This window comes from Pseudopipra pipra, chromosome 18 (genome assembly GCF_036250125.1).
Source record: "Pseudopipra pipra isolate bDixPip1 chromosome 18, bDixPip1.hap1, whole genome shotgun sequence".
Classification (NCBI taxonomy): Eukaryota; Metazoa; Chordata; class Aves; order Passeriformes; family Pipridae; genus Pseudopipra; species Pseudopipra pipra.
Window position 1 is genome coordinate 8,306,577 of NC_087566.1, and position 24,946 is coordinate 8,331,522.

At 49.2% G+C, this 24,946-nt stretch overlaps 1 protein-coding gene and 1 long non-coding RNA gene across 9 annotated transcripts in view; one reads left to right on the forward strand and one right to left on the reverse strand.

The window, feature by feature from the left end:
* Nucleotides 1–24,946, reverse strand: part of CUX2 (cut like homeobox 2) — a 67,091-nt gene that overhangs the window by 40,097 nt on the left and 2,048 nt on the right. The gene's annotated exons all lie outside the window — the stretch shown is intronic.
* On the forward strand, nucleotides 7,885–9,780 carry LOC135424118 (uncharacterized). The gene is made up of 2 exons (XR_010435089.1): nucleotides 7,885–8,073; nucleotides 9,643–9,780. It is a non-coding gene; the product is annotated as an uncharacterized LOC135424118 (long non-coding RNA).

A 24,946-nucleotide genomic window follows, 5' to 3' on the forward strand; every position in this document is an offset into this window, starting at 1 on the left:
CATGGCAGCAAAATGGGAGAACACAGGGATGACATGGTCCTGAACTCTAAAACATGGGCGTGGTGTTGTGATCCAATGCCCAGCTGAGCTGTGGATGTGGGGATGATGAATCCCACAGTGACAAAGGGTCCCATGGCTGAGGAGCAGGGGTGGGTGGAGGGGCTCTCCAATCCCTCTCCATCAACTCCTGCACCAGGAACTGCTCACAGGAGGATGAGCAATTCATCCCCAGCTGATATCCCTGCTGGGCTCCTAATCCAGGGGCTGATTAGTCAGAAAGGAAAACTACCTGGGGATTTGGGCACCGGCTGCTCCCAGTGGTGTCAGACCCTGGTGCTCCTGAAAAAAAAAGAGGGAGTGGCACCCAGGGACAGGCACCCATTGTACCATAAATCCCCCCATTTATAAACCTTGTCAAGGTCAGAGCAGCCCCTCAGATGCCACACATGCCACAGTTTTCTTTACCTCTTGCCAGGCAATTAAAACCTGTGCAAGGTTGGGGAGGGATGAGCTCAACCCCAAGCATGGGCACACTCGGGATCCCTGGTGCCCATTTGGGGGTGAAGAAGGTGTCTGACCCCACCAACCAAAGGCAGTGATGGGCAAAGCGATGCCACACACACATCCCAGAAGGATCTCAGTGGTCACTTTGTCCATTTTCCATGGATGAAGAGGGTAAACTGGGGCAGGTTTCCAGGCAGAAGCCCCCGGTGCCAGCAGGGAGCGGAGTCAGTGTCTCTTTAACTGACCATAACACTGCATCATCCTTTCTCTTCCTATTTTCAGTTTTATTAGCAAAGCAGCACAATGTTTATACTAGTGGGTATTACATTTGCCAGAACAATTACGCTATGACAAATGGCACATCAATGTAATCCATCAACTCGGCCCAGACAGGAATCCTTTATCCCGGGCTGCCATTAATTCCCAGCCGGGTCTCTGGGGTCCCATGTGTCAGTAACCATGACAACCTGGGGGACGCTGGGCGGCGATGGCACCTCGTTGGGAGAGACGGGCACCTCGGTGGGGCGCTGGGAATTCACCTTTGGAGCCGGCATGTCAGCCCTGGGATTGGACATGGGGGAGGCATTCACAGGGTGAGACCCCTCCGTGCGGATTGGGACTGTGCAGGAGCCCAATGACAGTGGGGGGACACTGGGAGAGGCCACAGAGGATGGTGGCATGGGAAGGTGGTGACACCAGAGGGTGGTGGCACAGCCCAGGCTCCAGGACACAGCTCCCATGTGGATTCTCCACTGTCTGCTACGACACTGTGCTCCCATGCCCTCTCCCCATCAAGGACAATCGTTTAAGGTGGTTTTCTCTGGCCTGTTTTCATGGAAGTTTTTGGAGGATCTCTTAAAACATATCATCAGAAATTGAGTTAAATTTAACCAGAGGAATCCAGCATTCCTGAGGGGGATGGACGTGGAGCACAACCCTCAGCACTGCAGGAAGCCAGGCACAGGGGATGGGACTGGCATGGGACAGTGGGGATGACCACTGTGGAGCCCACCATGGTTGGACAAGCCAGTGGTGCTCTGACAGGTGGGAGCCAGCAGCACATCCTGCTCTGTGCAAGCAATGGTCAGGAGGGATGGCAGGAGATGCCAAAAGCACCCGCCTCTTTGGCGATGCCTGGGCAGGCACATCCCGCTGCCGGGCTCCCCAAACACTGGGAGATGCCCCAATGCTCCCTCCCCACCCACGAACACACAACTTGGACGTTTCCTTACAAAAAAATGAAGACAAATTCCAATAGGCAAGAATTCCCAGGAGCCAACCGCTGCCACTCAGGAGCCAAAACCAAAAGGAAAAATCAAGCCCTCCCCATGGCCACGCTCCCCGAAGCACCGAAGGGTTTCTCCTCCTCTGCCAAATCAGTGTGGCCCTGACTCAATGACGCACGCAGACATTCCTCACCCATCTCCCCTGCTCCATTAAGCCATTCCCAGAATCATCTTATCCCCATTTATAATGTTCAATGCACGGTCTGAAGACTTCTCTAATCCAGTAATTAGATGCAACGCTTTGAGGGATGAAACTGGGAGGGTATTTCACTCAATTATGCTGCATTTTCCAAGGGTCTGCCCCAATACCATTTCCCCTTAGAATGGTTCAGCTCACTTTTGGGAAAGCAGATGGATTTGAGGGGGTAATGCTGCCACCCCGAACTCTTCACCTCTGTTGGGGTTCCCCCTCATCCCACCAGAGAATACAAATATCCAGGAATATCCCTGGAGCATCCCCATCAGCACAGACCCATCTCTCTCCCCTATCCACTCTCAAGGAGTGCTGAGCTGGGAGGAAAATTCCAGTTTTTCCCCTTTTTCTGTAGGTAACACACTGGCTGCTGCAGCTGCCACAATAACAGCATTTTCCCTCCAGCGTCTCCCACGTGCAGGGCCAGGAGACGGCTTTATCCCCCTGAATCCTGTAAATCATCTCAAAGCCATCCTCGCAATTTATAGGGAGGACATTAAACATTATGGCCACTGACGGCATCAAATTACGCTTGAAAAATTGAGTTCTGCTGGAAAATGAATTCAAAAACCAAATTAAATTAAAACCTAACTAAATTAAAATTAGGTTTCTAAACTAAAATGACTTTTTAATATTTTCAGGAGGAAACAAAAAAAAAAAAAAACCACCACCCTTCTGTCAACTAATAAAATTTGCCAGTGTCTTTTATAGCTGACGAATCCTGTCTGAGAGCAATCCTGGTGATTCTGCATAATAAATAACTGGGATAGAAAAAGTGGAGGAGGATGGGATGATCAGCTGTGCCATCTCAGCTCCTTCAAAGGGGGCTGGGAAAGGACAGAAAGACCCTCAAAGCAATTAAAAAATAATCATAATTAACACAATCTTGAGCAAACACCTGGATGGGGCAAATCCAGCTGCGACCGCTGTGTTCTAATGATGTTGATGCGGCCCCAATGCACTGGTGGGATGTCTGGGGACCATCCCAGCCCATGGATCATGCAGCATTCTGTGAGGATGCTTGGCTAGGGGTGTTAGAGGGAGGTTTGCTGATGCAGGATCTAGGGATTTCAGTCGCTAGGAATGAGGGCATTCATATGTATCTTTTCCCCAGGTCTATTCCTGCCAGATCTGCAGGGACTCTTCAAATCCTATAAATTATGGTTGGTCTCATTAGGATGGGGGTTCAAGGATCAGAGTATCCCAGCCATGAGCTGAAATATCAGCAACAAAGCACCATGAGATACCACCTACTCATGCCTCATGTAAAGATGCTGATGCAGTGCTGGTGGGATGTCTGGGGACCACCCCAGCCCATGGGTCATGCATCATCCCATGAGGATCCTCAGTCAGGGGTGTCAGAGGGAGGTTTGGGGATGCAGGACCAAAGGACTGGGTATGCCCTTGTTCCCAGCATTGGCTAGGAACACTAGGAATGAGGGCACTTAGATATGTCTTTCTCCCAGGTCCATCCCCTGCCAGATCCGCAGGGGACTCATCAAACCCTACAAATTTGGTTGGTCTCATGTGGATGGGGAACACGGACCACACCATCCTAGACTTGAACTGAAACACCAGCAAAGCACCGTAAGACACCACCTACTCAGTTTATCTCACTCTCAAGGCTCCAAACAATCGGCTGAAGCTTCCTAAAGTCTCTCCCCGGCCGTTAATGGCGGTAATTAATTCATCCTGCTTTTTAAACAGCACTCGATGTATGAGCCTGCCTGCTCACATCTTGATCTCGTGCTGTCAGGGCTGTGATAGAGGAGATGCACAAACAGCCTGGGTGACCATACGTCTATCGATTATCAGTGCAGGCACATTTAACACCAACGCCGTAATAGGACACAGCCAAACGAGCTTTAGGAGACGACACATCAAGCACGCAGCGGGCAGGTCCACACAGCTCATCCAGCAATTCCCAGTATCCAGGGGTTTGCAGGTATTTGGCCCTGCAGAAGCATCCCGAGGAGCATCACCTGCGAGATGCTGCCGGATCGCAAAGGCAAGAGGCTCGACAGCTACTGCAGCCCCACAGCCCTTTTTAAATGCTCTTTTTTATCTCTCCGTATTATTTATTGCTCCGTTAAATTGGCAGTTCCCTCAGTGGGGGACATTCCTCCCCCCCCCCCCGACTGGCTGCTGCTTCCCAAGATGCCAGACTCAGGGGCCAGCCTGTGAGACGCCAACCCAACGGTCCTCTTTCAACAACATTAATTATCTCGAGCTTTCCATAACAAAAAAAAAAAAAAAAAAAAAAAAAAAATAATCTTGATCCCACTGGCTGCCAATAGTGGAGAAGCCGGCGGAGGAAAAGGCTTTTATCTCCACATCTCAGAGAAGAGCCTTGTGTTTGATCAGTCAGGGTGTTTTTTTTCTTCCCTCTTTGTACATTTTGAACTTTATAGACTGATTAATTCCCCCTATCGTGGTAAACTGCTGTGTATACTCTCGAGTGTTGACTTGATTTTCTTTCTATTAAAAAATAAATATCTTCATAAGAAATTAAAAGAGCTGAGCACATCTTTGCTCCGTAAGCAAGCTGGGAAGAACCTCAGCCTGCAAGAGTGGGATGGAGGAGGGGAGGGAGGCGAGTTGAAAAGATTTCTTTATTTTAAATTAAAGTTTAGGATTAAAGGCATCAGGCTTTCAAGAGTTATTGTGAAAGCCTTTTTAAAAGTCCCAAGTGCATAGTCCATAATCTTCTTTTAAATGGCTAAATTTAGAATGAGAAACCCTCCAGCCCTCCGAACTCCAGCCCTCCACGTCTGGCACCGGCGAGGGCTCCGAGGTTTTTTTAATACAATCACTGTTTCACAAATACCAAACAAGATTTACACTATTTTTTTAAGCCCCGGCTCCACAAAGCCCAGCTTTGCTGGGCTCAGTATCAATCGGATAACAAGTAAGTGCCTGTCCCTGCTGCCCATCAGCACGAAGGATGGAGTCAGGAGAAAAAGACTGGAGCCACTGAGTTCAGAAGTTAATTTCTCCGGCTAGGCAGGGAAGGCAGAGGCAGGCACCAGCCCAAATATCAACAGGCCACATCAAAAATCCCATTTATTGTTACTTATTCCCTACCTTTTCATTTTGCCAAATTATCTTAACCCTTACCTCTTATCAAGGATCAATGGACCAGCTGGAAGAAACTCTGAGCTGGTCACAGCAAAATAAGGTTTATGTTTTACTCTCTTACTTTGCATCTAAAGTTCCATGATTGTGTCCAACACACACAGGATTTGACTGAGTTTGGAGCTATTTGGGTTAATAAATGCTTCCAGATTTATGGTAGTTATTCATGCAAGGACCACATTACATGTAAATCAATACTAGAAAGAATAATTTGCTAAAAATATAAATACTATGTTTAGGCTTCAAGGATGTTAGGAAAGTGGGATTCTTTGGGGCTGTATGTAAAATAACTGCACCTGTTCGAGTTATCAAGAGAGATAAGAACAGTGCTCGATGCTAGTCCACCCTAAAAATAGGAAATCAGCAACTCCTGCTCTTCCAAAACAGCTCCCAAAGCCACGAGGGGCTGGGGGACCTTGCTTCCCATCCCCATGGAAGCTTGGTCACAGAAATCAGAAATAATTGCAAATAAATAAAAATTAATTGTCATTAAATGAAAATTAGTTTGCAAATAAATGCAAAAGCTGCTGCAAACCCTCTTGCAAGGAAACACCAGTGTTGTGTGGAGACCTGTCACCTCCTGCCCATCCATCCATCCATCTCCCAGCAAACCAGAGCTGGACCCAGAGGTGATGTCAGTGGTTTTTCCACTCCAGCCTGACCATCACCATCCATCTCCTCATTTGGCTGATAACACAGGAAGGAAGCAGAGCCTTGGGTTCATTTTTGCCGTGGTTTCTGATTTTCCCTCTCCAGCCACTCCTGGGCATCCCCATCCCATGGCAAGGCAGGACGTGCCACCCCACCCAGGCAGGATGGGTGCTGTGGGAAGGCCCTTTCCCATGGGATGGGATCCAGGGCTGTGCCGAAGAGAGACATCTCTGCCTGTAACTCCATAACTCAGAATAAAAAGCTGAAGCTCGAACACAGTGCAATTAATGCAGGAAGCATCGATTTCTGCGCGGCACCAAGCTGGCTCATTAATCCCAGGTGCTCCTACGAGCCAATTCCAGCACCGGCCTCCCCGCCACAGGAGCCAAACAGGAGGATATGGAAGGAGAAATTCCTCCATACACTGACCTTTTATCAGCTCAGAGCTTCAAACACCACACACCCGCAACCCAAAACCCACGTCAGCTCCCGGTGTTGCAGAGCCACGGGAGTTACCATCCTGGGAAATGGGCTGTGTTTCCAAGGGCAGCATCCCACCTGCCTCTGCCAGGGACTGGGGTGATGCTGGGATGCAGGGATGACTTTTTGGATGAAAGGGACAATCCACCTCCACATGTCTCGGCTCAGTCTGTGCCACAGCATCCTCACAAAATCCCCCTTGGTCCACCCAGCAACACCTTCCTCCCCTCCAGCATGGATTCAGGAGTGGGGTGAGGGGAATCCCCTGAGTTTGGGAAGCTGCTGGAAGTCACTTAAAGCCCCACAAACCATCAGAGACCAAGGTTGATGCCCCGGTGCCACCTGGCCAGGAGATCATCTCCCCACACTGGGAGCCTGCTGGCTCCAACAGCCCTGGAATGGGGGGTCCTGAGTTTAGGAACGTGGCTCAGATAGCTAAAATGTAACACTGAAGAGGGGTAAAGTTGCCTTTTTGCCCCAAACACCCCCAAGGTGGAGAAGCCTGGATGCAGGAATAAGGCTCAGGCAGCCAAAAAAGAAGCCGGGGGGGTTAAACTGCCTCATTACCCCAAATACCCTCTAGGGGGGGAGGCCTGGATGCAGGAATATGGCTCAGGCAGCAAAAAAATCACTTTGTGGGGGGGAAAAGCTGCCTCTTTACCACATGGGACCATGCTCCTACGCGGGGGTCGGATGCAGCAGACGGCTGGGAAGGAAGGCGGGAGCATCCTCCCCTCTGGAACGAATGCCAAATCTGGTTTGCACTTGACAGAGCCTGACAAGAGCAACAATCACAGATTAGTAGGAAAACTTCTTGCTTTTCAACAAAGGTTAATAAATAGTGACAGCATTAAGTCTCTTCTGATTAACTATGCTGAAAGATATTATTGCCGTTTGGAACACGGAATCATTATTGGATTAACCACAGTGTATAAAAATGAAATGTGAGTTTTAATCTCCGACGCAGCCTCGCCGCGCTCCGACACACACCGGGCAATGCACAACTGCTCCCTCCTCTACATTCCCTGACTCTGTGCAGAGATTCCATCGAAACCACGTCGTCTTTCCAGTTTGGGGCGCATTTTTTTCTTTCCTCGACTATAACAAAGCCACCACGACTTGCCTGGAGAGGCATCTGAAAAGGAGCCACACGTTCTGGCTAAAATTAAGCCCCAAATCCTCTGTCATCTCCGAATCCAGCATCTCCCAGGGAGGATTTCACTGGGCTCCAGTGCCCTGGCATGAAGCAGGCAGGGATGAGGGCAAGGAGCAGGAATTGCTGCTCTAAATTAAGGAGGCAGTAAATTAAGCACTTCTGCCCATCCTGTGCTTCCTCACCCTCTGGGCAGAGACATCTCGAGGGGAATACCCAAGGGCAGAGCACGACAAGGGACAACCCCAGCACTAGGGTCACCAGTGCCAGGCATCCCAAAAGGGACAAGGCCCATGGAGGGACCCCTGCAGTGACAGTCAATGGAGACAGAATGGATCCAAGCTGGTGATGGGGTGGGATGAACAGGGAGGGCATCATACCCAGCACTATGACCCCAGGATGAGCTTCCCAGGATGTACAGTCACTCTTTAGGAAGAGGGGATATGGACCCAGGGTGTCATAATGGACATCCCACTCCCAGTGCCAGGCTGTGCCCAGAGGGAGGAGACAAAGGGAGATGGGGATGGGAGACAGGAATGGTTTGGTTGGAAGTGAGCCACAACAATCCAGTCCAAGATGTTCAAAGGGAAAAGCTTTTCTAAGCAAACAGTTTAAAGGAAAACTCCCAAAGGCAGAGGAAAGAAGGCAGTGCCTGGGCTGACACTGCTCAGGTCTGTGGGGCACAGAGGGCAGGGAAAACCTGCAAAGCCTCGGGATTTGCTGTAACTTATCGGTTTCCATACATCACATCAATTCTCTTCAGCTGTTCATAGGGCAATTTGTGCCCAAACTCAAGGCTTAAAATAGAGGGAAGGTGCTGCTGCATTTAATTAGACAAACTTGGGTGAAATCCAGGCATAGTCCAGCCTAATGCCAACACAGTGATGCTTTTACCCACTTTACCCAGTGATGATTTTACTCATTTCTACTCAAAATTGTCTATTGGGAAAAAAAAAAGCTCATGACTGAGAATTTTGTCAGCTTGGGGTATGTTTGGGATTCCTCCCTCCAGCCCTCCCACCAGGACTTAAAATACCTCCAGGCTTGGCCAGGAGAGAATATGATAAATATTATATTTACCACCTTACAATAAATATCACACTATAATAAATAACAGGTTAAAATCAGGGGAGAGAGAAGGCAAAGCCACAACCCCTCCCCAGGGAAAGGATGGATGGGGAAGTGTGCAAACCCTGCAGATCCCACCACAGCCCCAGCATCTCCTGGAGCCATCCTGGATGAGGCCATGGGGCAGGACCTGGAGTCCTGCAAAGACCCCGAACTCTAGACCCCCAGAAGGGCTGCCTGCCTCCCTCTTCCTTAAAAAAACCCAAACTAGTAGCAGAAGTGGTTCTTTTCCACAAAAAACACATCACTTTTATGAAAAACAGGGTGCATTTTCTCCAGAAAAGGTGTTTCTGACTGGGAAAAACAAATTCAAACATCTTCCAAAAGAGAAAATTTCTGTAGTTGTATTTTAGGAGGATTCTCTCCCATTTATCATTCCCACTGTTGGCTTTACACCCACCTTACTTCACTGCACAGCACCAGGACTAGTTTATAACATGACAAAACAGCTTCACTATCCTATTATGATATTTTTCCTTATGTTTATTTTTAAAACCAGTAAGAGCAGCTGCTACTTAGCACCAACTGAATCCCCTTATCTCCTTTCCTGGATGAAAGGGGGGTCTGTTTGTTGTAATGAAGCCAGTTTGCACCTAGATCAAAGCCTCCACTGTTTGCATCCTCGGAAAAGTGTTTGACACTCGTGTCAAAGTGTCAAACTATTTCATTACCACGAAAAGCAGAGACACTTTGACTAGAGGAGATAAGATGTTTCCGTCAATCAGCATCCAGAAACAGCCTCCCCACGATGATTAAAAAAATAATATAACAAGGTGGTTTCAGCCACAGCATCCAAACGGTGGCTGGGGAGGGAAGGGATGGAGTAATAAATAACAGCACCAAAGAAAAGCTCGACAGCAAGGCATGAACAACCCACCATGCTCCTTCTGGGGAAATTCCACCTGATTCATGGGACAAAAACCAGGGAAAATAAGGAACTGCTGCCCAAAGGGAGAGAGGATGTTGGTGCTGGCTCATCCTGCTGTCAGCCCCAGTGTTTCACATGTGAGGATGGAGTTTGAGGGATATCCCTGGCCTTGTGGGTGGGAAAAGGTGAGTCAAGGCTGAGAAATGTCAGAAAGCTTAAAAACAACCCATCTCTCTGCCCATAGAAAATCAAATGCATAAGTGGGAAAGCCCACTCCTTTTCCACCCTGCAGCCCGGGCACAGTGGAGATGAGGATGCACAAGAGATGGCATGAACTGGAGGGATGTTACAACGCCCTCAAATAAATCACCAGCACAATGAACTGCAGCCCAAGCTCACCTCTTCCATGGGGCACCACCAAGAACACCCTACCAGGCAGCACCAAGGAACAGGCAGGGCTTGGGGACTTCCACACAGTCCAGGAATGCTCTATGAAACCAAGACCAGGTCAGCAAAGCCCCAGGAGGGAGCTGGGACCCCCTGGATATAGCAAAGGAGCCTATGGGATCATGTCTTAAGAGATTCATCATACACGGAGAGTCCTTCATATTGAAGAGCCAAAAAACAGCTGCAAAATTTAATCAGAAAGAAGAACTGGGGTACCCTCAGCTCCATCTCCTCTGAAAAGTCCTCAAAGGCTGCTGGTGGTCAGAAACACTTTGGGGAAACACCTCTAGAATCTGTTGTTCCCTATTTCTGCTCACTCCTCCCTAATCCATATCTTAGAGCAACATATAGTTGGGGTCCACATGGTGACCTAAGATGGGGGGACACTCGTGCTTAGTGCCAGGAGGTGACATGGTCCCTCCAGTGTCACCAAGCTATGCCAAAAACAGTAAGGACCCCGCAAGCGGGCTGTGGGATCTTCTCAGCAGTGGGTGCAATGAATATGTTTGTCCAAGGGAAAATAAGAGTTGGAAGCAGCATCCAGCCGTGGTGGAGATTAGAGAAAAGCCTGCTTAGACCTGGCTGCACTGGAGGAGCCATACGGGAACACTTCATCCCTGTGTAAATACTGCCACCGGAATGCCGGCACAGCTCCGGCCCCGAGACCAGCGAGAAGTTATCAGCTGAGCAAATTCTGCTTGTTTAATTTTCTGTTGCCTTCGGGCACAGTCACCTCACTGATCTTCCCCCAAATGCTCTTTTCCCCTCTCCCCTCTGGAGGAGGGACACTTATTCCTCAGGCTGACCCTCCCATAGGATCCATGTGGATTTCCAGAAGCAGGAGAAGAGTGGCTGCACCTCGCTCTGAGGATGATTCCCAGGTTAATTCAGGTCGAGCTCCTGGCCGGAGCAAGCTGTTTGGGGTACACATGCAGATCCTCTCCACTGACCTCTTTGCAAACTCCTCTTGCAAAATTGGTTTTTAGCAAAGCCACTTATCACCTTAACCATCTATCGATTCCCTGACTCCCGGCCAGAGCTCCCAGGATCCAACAGCACAGGCAGGAGAAGCAGAGGAACATGATTGTGAAGGAGGGCACTACAGCATGTGGCCAAAATCACCCCAAACACAAGGCAAGGGGGTCAGAGGCTCACCAGGGACATCAATGGCCTCGCCATGGGGCAAACACTGCTCACCAGGAAACTGCTGCTATTTTATTGCCACACTCAGCACAGGAAAGATGCAGGTGATCCTTGAGATGGATCCTCAGACCCATCAGGCACAAATCCTGCCCTCAGATGTGGCTCCACACTACAAGAAGGACATTGAGGTGCTGGAGCATGTCCAGAGAAGGGAACGGAGCTGGAGAAGGGTCTGGAGCAGCCGGAGTGGCTGAGGGAGCTGGGGAGGCTCAGCCTGGAGAAAAGGAGGCTCAGGGGGGACCTTCTCACTCTCTCCAACTCCCTGACAGGAGGGGGGAGCCAGGGGGAGTGAGGTTCTGCTCCCAGGGAACAAGGGACAGGACAACAGGGAACAACCTCAAGCAGCACCACAGGAGGTTCGGGTTGGATATTAGGGAAACTTTGTTCACAGAAAGTGTGGTCAGGCATTGGAACAGGCTATCAGGGCAGAGCTGGAATCACCATCCCTGGAAGCGTTCAAAAGGCATGTGGATGTGGCACCTGGGACATGGTTTAGTGGTGGCCTTGGCAATGCTGAGTTAATGGCTGGACTCAGTGACCTCAGAGGTCTTTTCCAGCCTTAAAGATTCCACGATCCCATTCCACCGAGCTGGGACCTGCGCAATGCCAGGACCTCCATCTCCCACACGGCAACTGCAGAGGAGAATAAATAAACAACACCTTCCCCCGAGCATCCCTCCCTAAGGAATCTCCCACATGACAGAGGAGCCACCTAAATCCGAGCTGGGCAGCCAGGCCTGGCCGGGAGCAGCAGCTCCAGGACGGAGGCTGGAGCAGGAGCTGCCTGCGGGAGCTGCCGCCTCTCGTGCTTCCCGGCAGTATCGATCTCCCAGCAGTAACAGCTGGTATAATTTTTGCTTAGCTTCAAATACCTGGTGATCATGAATTCTTTGGCCACAAGGTTATAAAGCATTCTCTAAAACATGAGAAAAAGATTAAGCCTGCTTATAGTTAATAATATACTGTACACTGTCTATCAAGCTGGCTGTTTGCTATTGAGAGCCTACTATTAGACACTTATTTAAAAGGCCTTTCAAGGCTTCCCAAGAAAGTGCAGTTATGCATTTTTTTTTCTGGCAAGAACTACTATAGATAAACATCAATTCACTCCTGCGGATCACAGTCGCAGTAAATAAATTTTTCAGGAAGCTAAGTTCCATACAAAGCCTCCTCAAAGCTCCCCTTTCACACAACATCAATGTTTGGCCTCTGAGAAAGAAAAAGCTCGAAGGTTGCTTTATCCAGAGCTAAATTATCAATTGTAGCTGCTTAAGAAAAAAATAAAAAAGAGGGTGCTTCAGTAAGAAATCAGGGTGGGAGGTAAACAACACAGTGGGTAGGTGGTGATGCCAGGTGGAGACAGAAAGGGGAAAGGAAGGGTGATGGATCTGGACCCTCTAGGATGGCATCTGCAGCCCCAAAATCATCGCTGAGGTGAGGAGGGAGAACCAGCTCCAGGCAAGCTCAGCAGCCACCGCCTGCGCCAGGCTCCTTTATAGCTTTGTAAAGCAGCAGCCTGGGATTATCCACTATAAAGTGTGTCACCAAAAAACCCCCACTCCAGTTGTAACCGTAAAAGCCGCAGCTCCTCGGATCGCTCGCAGGGGCGCGTGGAGGGAGAGCTGCCCAGCACACGGCTGAGCCAGGTTTGCCAGCTCAGACAGTGGGAAGGAGTTATGAACCATCAGGATCCTAAAGTGCTTTTTGAAGCAGCTCGACGGGGTTCGCCCATGGGATAGGAAAGTTGGGCAGGAAAAGCATCTCAGCTCACCTCTCCTTAACAGTGCCCTTGTAATTCTGGTGTCCCATGGGGTTGCTGCCCACTGCCTTCCCAATAACACAGTCCTGAGGGGGCACATCCACACCCCAAGCTCCAGGACTTGCTGGCACTGTTGGAGCCAGGGCCATGCTAATATCCAGGACACTCCATCTGCTCTTTAAATAAAGAGATGCTGGGTTCTGTTATTATGGTTTAATTATTAGCCTAAAAAAAGACTAGAGCACAGAAACCCTTCCAGGCTCAGCTTATGCATCCTGGTGGGAAGGGGAGTCCTTCAATATGAGAGGGAGGGATGGGTGAGGAGAAAAGCACTGCTGTCAAAAGGCAAAATCTGCATGGTCCCCACAGTGAGTCCTAATGAGCCCAAATTCCCTGTGGTGCCCAAAATTGCTGGAGTATCATACATTGCTAAATGGCTTAAAAAATCAAGGAGGAAGGAGAAGACAGCATGTGCTGGTCTGGGTAAGTCTGGATCAAATCAGTGCAGCTCTGGAACAATACATGGGACAGCTGGGGTTCAAATTCACAGACCCCAAATGAATCAGAGAATCAAAAAATTATTTGGGTTGGAAGGGACCTTGAAGATCATCTTGTTCCAACCCCCTGCCATGGGCAGAGACACCTTTCACTTAGAACAGGTTGCTCCAAGCCCGGTCCAACCTGTCTTGAACACTTCCAGAGATGGGAACCCTGGCAAGAAAACTGAGCTGCAAAGGAGCAACCCTTTTTCAAGCCCTTAAACTGCAAAGGAAGCGGCAAAGCACCATGTCCAGCCCCATCAGCCCCATTTGCCCCCCTCACACAATACCTGGCTCCCACACAGTGGCAGAACTGGCCCCGGCACCATTTTGGATCAATCCTGTCCAGAGCAATGACACTAAAACCCAGGGATCCTTCAGCAATTAATTTCCTCAGCTGCTAAACACGAGGGCAATTTTGAGAGTTAATAAGTTACCAGAGGAGCCAAGAACTGGGCAAATCCCCAGGGCAGCTCCCCACTGCCCAACATCGGCAACTAAAGCCTCATCAACTCCATCAGCACTTCCTAAGCACCCACTATCAAATAAAAACCAGCTCAGCTACCCATCTACTCTTTGCAAAACTGTTTTTCTTCCAACTCTTTTCAGAAAATAACCAGCAGATGCTCAATAGAAGCAGCACATTTTCCATCACTAAAATAAACTTAATTTTAAAGTGGTGAACTTGTGACACCCATTGCTCTCCTGCAAATAAACCCGCCAGGGATGATATAATATGCATATTTAACCTTCTGATGTCGCTAATGTATTTAGGAGGAGCTGATATATCGCTGATGGGTGTGAGAGCAAACACCCATTACCTATAGTGTTATTCCCAGGTTATAGGAATGAGCCCTTGGAATATGGGGCTGTAAAAGCTCCAGAGGAGACCTTGGAGCATGGCTGGTTGTGGGCAAATGTCAGCAAACACAGAGTGGGTGCCCAGAGTGGGGCTGGAAGAAGCTACAACACCCAGCTGGACCAGAAGGCTCATTCCCATGCTCACATCCCCATCCCTGGCATTCCCATCTCCTGGGGATCCCTATTTTCCTGGTGCTTAAATCACTCAGTAAATCAACAGGAAAACTATACATATAAATGCAGAAATACACCAGATTTTAAAGAAGAGGCAACACTTTCAAGGAAGAAATAAATAATCCGCCAGGAGCAATTCCTCACTCCCAGCCATGAACTTAACCGATCGGAGGGAAAATATTTATTTAGGTTAAGGAGACTGCCAGAAGGCAAAAGTTTTAAAAGTAAAAATCCCAAAGCACCCAGGGCAAATCCATGCAAATTATCATCCCTACGAGTTCTTATCTATATCAATATCTGCCAGTGACAGAGTGTCCCCAGCCAGCCACCACACGGCCAGTGACACTCTTATATTTATGAGACTTCTACCTTTTCTGTTATTAAAAATCAGAATTTCCTTTTCAGGCAGTCCTGTGATTGGTGGCTGTTAACCACTTGGTTGGCTTCAAGCCAAAATTTTGACCCAGCGGATTCCATTTAAAAAATAATAATAATTTATTATTAAAAAAACAATGTTTATTTTATGCATGTTTTTACAAGAAACACATTTCAAGATGCAATGAAATACGTCACCTTTGGATTTTTGTTTGTGCCCCGGGTAATCAAACAAAATAACTGTAAAATAAATAAACAAAGCTTTCGGCCAGGTCTCCACTCAGTATTTAACTTTTCATGGGGATCCATCTCTGTAATGATGAAATCAAAGCTATCCCCTGTGAAACTTTGCTCACAGGCAGGAATTTGGGCAGGATATTTCCACATCCCACCAAGGTTTGCCAGTGGCCCTCAGAGAGGGGAGTCCCACACAGGATGCTCGGGAAGCTGTGAGCCAAACACCCCCAAAATGCTTTTATAGACAAGATTTGGTGATTTATAAGTGTTTTCCATCAATAACACGATAACTAAATCAAAGTTCCAGCGTGGCCTCGGATCTCCTGAGCAGCACCATGGATTTCCTACCCAGTCAGCGGACGGATCAAATACCTGGCACGAGGCTGCAGATAATCCCAGCGATTTATTTTGGGGGAGCCAGGGAAAGGGAAGGCAGGGCCAGGCTCCGGCCCCGGTGAGGATTTGCGTATTAGTAAAAACAAACAATCCTGTAAATAACGAGCCCCTCGTCCTGTCTCCACCACGCTCCTCTTATTGAGTGAGTCAGATGTTCTGCTGATTAAAAATTGATCCATTTCAAAATCTAATCAACAGAATAGGATTCTTTCATATGTTATCAAGGCAGCTGCTGACAACGAAAACCAAACCTGTTATTAACCCATGAACCCCGATGACCTGAACCTGGCTGGGCTCTGCAACTGTAAATTATTCAGTAGTCCAAGAGCAATACCCGTAAGCCTGATGAATTTACGCCCCGACCGGAGTCGGTGGGGGTTAAAGCCAATATCACAGACCCGGGGGTCCCTGGGGACACAGTTCATGACACGCTGCCACTCCGTGTCATGCCTGGGAATACATTACAGGCATCTGCTCGCCTTCGCCTTGCAAATGTCTGGCCTTTTTTTTTTTTTTTTCTCTTTTTTTTTGTTGTTTTGAAATGACTTTCTGGATCCAGCACGACGCCGTGGAAAGCCCCGGCAGCGTCGCTGCTCTCTGCTCCAACCCTGCGTCACCACCACCGAGCACAACTCACAGAGCAAATGGTTTGCATCCCTGCATCGCTGGTTCAGCCACGAGGAACGGGAAAACCGGGGGAACAACTGGGATTTGCTTAATTTCAATCGTTATTTTTAAGTCCTGCTTGCAACTCCGGCCCACGCTGCTCAACCCAACGATGGAGACATCGCGATGGGCTGATACCACTGCTGGGGGGCCCCTTGGATCTCACTTTATGGGCTGGTGATGCTCCTTTGTGGCCACACCATGGGCATACCCAGCCAGGAGTCTTTATCCAGGGAGGTTTTAAAAAAGATAAAAACAACACAAAAATGATCTGCTTGTGCTTTTTCGCTGGTGGGGTTGGTACCTACTGCCCAGTTTCTGCTGTTTTTTCTGGTTCTCCCACCCCTGGTAAGAGCGGGCTGTGCTCATGCCCACACCATGGGCACCATGTGCTGCTGACTTGTCCCTCACCAAAAACATTCCACTCATGCAAAAGATGATGCAGAGAAGGCCCAGCCTTGCCACAGATTCCAACCCCACACCATTGCCAGCACCTGCTGAGCCACCACAGCACCACTTGGTTCCCTAAACCTCAAACCAACACCTTTCTGCAAGTTTTTTGGGGAAAACTGGCAGGTTTAAGTGTAGATTTTAATGCTTTTTGGGCGAAGTCCCCCAGCCCAGCAGTGCTGAACTCTTTATTTCCTCCCTGGAGCTGCCCAGGCAGCCCCAGCCTGGCAAAGCCACCTGGCTCCAACCAGAACGGGAAGAAATCGGCGCCACATAAACCAAGTTCAAAGATAACGACAGCTCTTCTCTTAAATTGTAATATATTTATAAGTTTAATGACTCTCTGACCTCTCCTTAAAGCCCAAACAACCCCTGGGGAGCCCCCTCAGACCGGCTGCGATCGATCCCGGCTGGGCTGCGGCTCCCAGCCAGCGGCACCTCCCAGGGATGCTCCAGGCATCAGGTGGGAGGTGAAACCCCTCCTGCTCTCCCCAAAACCCGCTGGGTGACAGCAGCACGCTGGGGTTGTTCTGATATTTAATACTGAGCCCATCACCATCCTTCATCCCACAACCTCAGGAGGACCCAGGGGACCCCAATTGGCACCATATGGCTAAAAACATCAATTATCGATTTCCCCCCCATCCATATTAAGTCCAAAAGGGTTTTAAAAACAACTCAGAGAACCGCTGGCAGTGCCAGCACCCACAGGGATGCTCCTGGACACTCTGGAAGTGAAGCCCAGGCTGTTCCCCAGCAGGGATTTTGGAGCACTGTGCTTTCCCTGGCATGCTGGAATCCCAGCCCATCCCTACAGCCCCAAAATCAGTGCACAGACATCACCTCCATCAATTCTGGATCCAAACCTCAGGTGAAGAAGTTGGGCCTGGAGGTGTGAGGGCAGAGCACAGCCCCCTCTTACCAAGAGGCGGAGAACAAAAAAAAACCCAGCAGAAACTGGGCAGTGGGTACCAACCCCATCAGCAAAAAAGACAAAGAGAGCATTTTTGTGTTGTTTTTTTCCTTTTTTAAACCTCCCTGGATAAAGACTCCTGGCTGGATGTGCCCAGGCTCTGCACCCAGAGCAGGCTGGTCACCCACATGACTCCTGGACTGGGGCTCTATGATCCACCCTATTATAGAGTACCTGGATTAAATCCCCAGGAGCTGCATTCCCACATCCCTCCTTGTGCATCATCCTGCCCAGGGCTGCATGGATCCCCCAACCAGACCTCCCTATGCACTTCAGCATCCTTCCAGGGATGCTGCCCAGCGGGATGCCAGAGGGATTCAGACATGGAGAACACAGCAGGGTTTTGCCTCCTAATAAACCAGATATTCCGTAAAATTCCATTATATTACAAGATAGATATTGGGGAGCGAGTCTTGGAAGAGAAACTGAGTGTCAGATCCAGCCCAGAGCAGCCCCATCCTGGCACAGCCAGAGATCCATTCCCAAAATCTGCAAGGATTGTCTCACCACTATCCTCCTCCTCATGGCCAGGGCAGGCAGGTTCACCCAGCCCCGACCTCTGCTCCCTCCTCTCTATCTCATAATCACACTTGTGTGAAGCCGTTGCTGTACATAAGGAAGAGAGAAAACATCCTTGGAGAGCCTCACAATCAGACAATTTTTAAGATCATGGAGCATTAAACCATTCCCAATAGGGTTTACTAATCAAACAGCCAAATCCTTCATAACCAACCAATCCCTACAGAGCAATTAAATCCTTCCCCTTTAAAACACTTGGCACGCCGTCTGGGGAGAAAAAGAAAAATTTGCAAAATTCATTTGATAAATTAACCAGGGAAAAGAAAGAAGTGAATCAAGCTTTGTTCTTTTCATTTTTTTTAATTATGGAATTCACAATGCCTGAATAATGTTTAATAAGAACTATGAAAATTCCTAACAGTATTACAACACAACACAAAAGAATTAACCTGGTTACCGTGAAAAATTGCATATTTAATTAAGAACAGAGAGTTCAAAACTATCCAGAGATTTCAAAAGTACCGTTGCCTAAGGGGCTAAATTACACGCTCGCAGTGCTGCTAACAGGGCTGGAGCGAGCAATCATTACCCAAGTGTCCCCATTAAGTGACAATGGGCAGATGACATCAAATTCATTTCAAAAGCAACAGGAATTGAAGCATTCGCTTGGGTAGTGGAAAGGAAAGCGACTATCCTGCTGGTATAAACCAGACCCCTTGTTGATAAAGGCAATAATTAAAGAATAATGTTAATTAGCTGCTTTTATTTGAAAGAAAAGTGCAGTGGCAGGAGACGGTACCTCTGCGGTGTGTGCCGAGCGGAGAGTGGAGCGGGGAAGCTGCTGGCCTGGGATGCCTGGACACGTGCTGGAGCCGTGCCCAGGGCAGAGTCTTGTTGGCCTCAGGTACCTGCTGGCTCAGCCAGCCCTCAGCTCTGCCAGGGATGGGGCTGGGAAGAGTTTGGAGGTGCTTGGGATCGGCAGAGAACACCCCATCACTGGCCCCAGAGAAAGGGAACTGGGGTGGCACAGCCAGAGCATCCCACTCCAGCACAACAAACGTGACATCAGCAACCACTCAGGGGAGAGACCTCATAAACTGACAGAATCATGGAATATCCTGAGTTGAAAGGGATCCACAAGGGATCATCAAGTCCAGCTCCTGGCCCTGCCCAGGACACCCCAACAATCCCACCCTGTCCCTGAGAGTGCTGTCCAAACACTCCTTGGGCTCTGGCAGCCTCAGGGCTGTGACAATTCCCTGAGGAGCCTGTTCAGTGCCCCACCACCCTCTAGGGAAAGAACCTTTTCCTGAGACCTAAGCTAACCCTCCCCTGGAGAGAATTCACCCCCACCATCCTGGGGGGTACAGGGAGAGCTCCAGCATTGCGGGTCCCAACAGCCTTCCTCCTGGAGGACACCATCCTCTCCATCACCCCATCCCAGCCACTGTGCTGGGCATCACGGGGGGCTTTTAGCAACACTACTCACCCAACACAAAGCCAAGAAACTGGGGGGACAAGAAGGATAATAATTACCCAGCTCCCAGGGATGCAGCAATGTTTGTGCACCGCTCCGAGAGCCGCAGACGGAGGCAGCTCTCCCGGTTGGAGTGATTAATAAGGAATAAATGTCCTCTGCAGCCAGGCTGAGCAATAACAGCCTGGCTCTGGCTCCGTGCTTACAGCACACATTACAAGCCCCGCTGCCAGCGCCAGGTAATACTTTATTATGTTATCCTGACGGAAGAAAACAAAGGATGCTCGAGGTCCTGACTTTGGTGTAAAAACCACGGGAGCGTTACCAGAGGCAACGGCAGCGTGCTCAGAGCGGCTGACGCACGGCACAGCTCCCACCAGAGGAATATTTACACGGGGTTCAAATTGGTTATTTACTTTTTTAGGAATCCTTGTTGCAGGAGACGTGGCTGGCACAGACACATCGAGCCATTTAATATTAAAGCGGCCCCGCCATCGCGACGAGTCGCTGAAAACACAGCGAAGTCAATGCCCGGGGGGGCTGCTGCAGCTTTGGGGAAACCACTGAGGGCCAAAACTAACTAGTCCAAAAATCAATTAAACAGCAAGGCCATAGCAAAGAGTAAAAGGTACTGAAACCATTTTGGAAGGAGCTATTGGCATGTCCAGGGAAGCTCAGCTTAAAAAAAGCCACTCACTGACTGTGGGAATATTGAATATTGCAAAGCAGGGCTTGGGCAGACATGACCAAAATAATTCATATTAAATATGTAGATGAGGTTGAAGGAGACCATCATCACACACTGCTCTTCTGATGGGGATCCTGGCTGCAGACCTGGGGTGAGCAGTTGTTGTGCCCCATCATCTGAGGCTCCCTCTCCATCCAGAGTTGGGATCTGTGAGCACCAGATGGGGCCGACCCAGGAATGGGGACTGCTGCTGTGCCCCTGCACATTAAAAGCACTCTGGCTCATAATGAGCATTCCGGATTTCAGGCTATCTTAGCTTTTTGGGTAGATTTTGCTGATGACCCCCCACAGCTTGCTGACTTTGAGAGCCAGCTCTTCACTGTGAGCCTGGATCTCCTGGCAGAGATGCCCCCTGAGATCCCCTGCATGGGAACACAAACCATACATGCAACCCTTCTGAGGGGCCTGTGCTGCAGGAGATGATGGACCAGCCCAAAGCCACACACCCAGGGCATGGGCACAACCCCCACAATGCTGCCAGACCCCTTTTTGGGGTGATTCACCCCCAGGTGCTGCTTTGCAAAAATACTCCATTCCTTGTGCCCCAGGAACAGGGAAACTGAGGCACAAAGGCATCGCCCAGGGCAGCAAGTGGGTGCTGGGACAGAGCCCAGCCCAGTGCAGAGTGTCACAGCTGTCCCACTTCAACCCAATCCAGAGACTTCATAGAATTATGGAATGGTTTGGGCTGGAAAGGACCTCAAAAGTCATTTAGTCCCACCCCCTGCCAGGGGCAGGGACATCTTCCACTATCCCAGGTTGCTTCAAGACCCATCTAATCTGGCCTTGGACACTTCCAGGGATGGGGCAGCCACAGCTTCTCTGGGCAACCTGTGCCAGGGCCTCATCACCCTCACAGGGAAGAATTCCTTCCCAATATCTAATCTAAATCTACCTTATTTCAGTTTAAAGCCATCCCCTCTAGTCCTGTCACTCCATGTCCTTGTCCAAAGTCCTTCTCCAGCTCTCTTGGAGTCCCTTTAGGCACTGAAAGGTGTTCTAAGGTCTCCCTGGAGTCTTCTCCAGGCACCTGTGACGGGGAAGGGGACACAATCCCATTATTTCACAGGGGGCTGGGGACAGGAATGTTGAGTTTTAACCCTCCCAGAGAAAAACCCAATGCCCCATGCTTGGCCCCCATCCTCCCCACCCACTGAGCCCTGAGATGATGGGGTGAGGCACCCACAGATCCCACTCCCCCCAAAACCAAGCAAGGAGAGTGGGAATCATAGCACAGCAGGGGGCCAAATCCTTCCTCCCAGGTTTTGCTGTCTTGGAAAAATACACCAAAAGCTGCAGGAAAATGTGCACCACCAAAAAAAAAAAAAAAAGGTAATCAAAGAAAATTCAGTCACAGATCCTGTTGCAACACACAGGAGAAAGTGTTACAGAAGGGGAAAACTTTTTAATAAAGTCTGCAAGTATATATTCCTCCTTTATCAACCTCAAGATTTATTGACCCAAGGAGCCATATTGACTGAATAAATCTTGATAATGACCCCAGCAGAAGTCAATACCTGCTTATTATCTCCCAAGTTGGGGAATTACATCTTTCGGTAATAGGAGCAGGATGGTACAAAATGTTCTGAGAAACTTCAGCCAGGCTTTTTTGGGGGGAATGGATGTCTCTAATGCGCCTTTTCCAATCTGAGAGAGAATGTGTTACACCATCAATACAGCAGGGGAGCCGTGGTGTGGTTTCTGTCTCGAGGCCTGGTGAGGGGGGAGCACAAACCGTCGCTTCCCAATCCTAAATTAATTCCATTTCAAGGCCTGCTGAGGAGCAGGATGCTGCAGCTCCCCATTGCCCTCCCTCCCCGCAAACAGTGGCCCTGTAATTTCAATTTGCCGTGTTGTGTTGGCAGGTCCCAGGATAATTCCCTGAAATTTGGGGTGTGGGAATTCCCGCAGCCAGGGATGTAGCTCCATGACTACGCCAGCACCCAAGGGAGGAGGGAAGCAGCAACATCATCATCTCATGGGACACAGAGACTCCTCTGGGAACCAAAATACACTGATTTTCTCCAACCAGCAAAACCAGGGAGGGAAAATAGGGAAGCAGACGGGTCCCTTGACCCCCAAATCCGTAGGCAAGCAAAGCCTCCTGCATTTAAAGATGGTGCTTCTTTAGCCAACAGTCAACTTTCCTTTGAGCAGAGAAAACAGGAGCCCTGGGACCAGCACACACAACAATTTGCCTGTATTTTCATTTCAAGTCTCTGCAGACAGAAAGAAAAATTAACTGAAGGGAGCAGCTCCTGAGCCAACATATGGAGGGAGACGAATCGCGAGCTCCGCGCGCTCCGCTGAGGTTCTCTGGTTAAGCAAGTGCCTCCTAAAGGACTCACAGGCTGGGAGTGTACTGCCTGCTTAATCTGGCCATAAATAATAATTCAGATCACCAAACCCTTTAACATTCTGCTCCACCTGCAGCACAGAGGCCCTGCTGAGCCCTGCCAAACTCACGGCTTGAGGCAGCGGGAGGTGATGCTGCAGCCCTGGGAGCCCAAGGAAACGGCTCCCTGCTCACCACCATCGATGCAAGAAGCACCCCATGAGCCTCCCTCCACGCTCTCCCCCCTTTCAGTGAGCACAGCAACCCCAAGAGCTCCCCATACTCATCTCCAAGCTGGAAAACCCACCGGGAGATGGCACAGCTCAGACTCTTCCCTCCAGTCCCACAAAAATCAAATTATATTTCCATCCCTGTCCCCTATTTGCCTCTTGGCCACAATCCCTTTTTCCCCCCCCTTCCAAGACCATAGAGACAATCCACTAAACTGGATCAGGAGGCCAGCACATACATCTCTAATGGGCTGCAGCACGCACACAATTAATTAATGGATTTATTAATTAGGGAAGAAGTCACTCTTCGGGCTGGAATTGGGGTCACCAGTTTCTAAAGTGAGAGCTGTGGAGCTAAAGATAAACTCTCATTTTCTGCAGCTCTTCTTGTCTGGCAGTGTCTCAATTATTCAGCCACAAGAAAAAAAAAATCAAATTTCAGTTCAGGAACTTCACGGTCCGACTTTCTGGCGCCACTCAACACAGACCCCACAGCAGGTGGGACCAGAAACACAGCCCTTCTCCTTCTTCCCTTCACATATGAATTGGAAATGGTAGAAATACCAAGCATTCGCTTCTAATGAAGGATTTGGGGGATGTGGGATGGATGCTGCACCTCAGCCTGTCCCAAGCAGGGAGCTGTGGTGGAGGAAGGGGACATCGAAGTGGTCAATGACAGTGAAGTTCAGAGACACACAAGTCCTCCAGCCACCAAGGCTTGAACTTGCTGATGCTGCAGCATCAGCTACATCCCAGAACCATCAATCTCTAAGGAAACAGAGCTCCTGGGTGAGGGAAAGAAACATCTCCAGTGTTCCTATCAACAGACAGGCTACAGAGCACAACCAAAACAGGAGACAGCAGAGAATCCACATAAAGAGCACCATCATGAATGTCCTGGTCATTGGGAACCACTCAAGAGGAGCACTCAACTATCAGACCACAGACAACCCAACCATGAGACAGGCATCTGCCAGAACAGCTTCGTTACTGCCACTGCTCCCAAATTCCTATTAATTGGTTAAACCAGATGATTCTGCAGCCAACACTCCCCACGCCCCAATGCACCAGGAGCAGCTGGAGCCACTGGAAAGCCAAAACCACATTCTCAACCTCCCAACCTGGCTTCTCAGCCAGCCCCAGGCACAGGCTGCACTTCCACAAACCCTGAGAATTCAGCTTGGAAAAACAAAACCCCCCGAGATGGGGGCACCCAGAGCTCCCTTGGGCTCCCCCTCTCTTTCCCTCAGGTACCATCCCACCCTCCAGCAGGGATGAGGACAGATAGTGTTGGGTGCTGGAGATGCTGGAGGAATCTAGAAGGTCCCACCAGTCTCTCCTTAAAAGCCCTAAAAACACACGGCACCCAGAGAATTTGCAGAGGTGAAGCTCCCCAGAAGCACCTCAGCCTCCCCCCGAGGTTATCCTGCTGCTCCACAAGAATGCAGTTAAGTTTATTAGTCCAAGCTCCAGGAATTAAACTCCAGCCAAGAGGACTGATAGCTTATTTACTGCTGTCGTCTATATAAAGCAGAATTTTGACACATTGTTAAATGATGCACATTTAGATAAGTCAAGCTGTCATATCATTTAATGGATGTCTAAACTCCCTCTGCAGCTGATATGTAAAATTTATGCACTTCAGAATATCATAAGGTTATAATATTTTAATCACATCCACAGTTGTGTTTTTTTTTTTTTTTTGCCTCCCCTAAACTTTAAACAGCAAAAACATTTCATCAACCAGACCACGCTCCGCAGGCTCCCGGCTCACCACCATCCGGCAGAGCCGCCGCCGCTGAAGTTTGTGCCCAACTCCAGCACAGGGAGAACATTTGCATTCCCGGGAAATAAAACGAAGAACATTTTATTTGACAAACCAAAGGCTGGAGCCGTGTAGCCAGAGCTCATCTGCATAATGAGATGTGAAGACATTTATAAAAGATGGCTCTAATCGCTCTCACTCGCCGTTGTATTTATTATCCCAAACCAGCAGCTCGCAGCTCTTCCCATTTTTTTTTTTTTGCTGTTTTACCACGGAATGGGTTGGATTCAAGCAGCACACGGAGCACGGAATCCATACAGCGCTACCAGGAACGCAATAAACCCCCAGCAAATTAAAACCCAAAAAACCCATGAAGGTATGAATCCCACTCTGA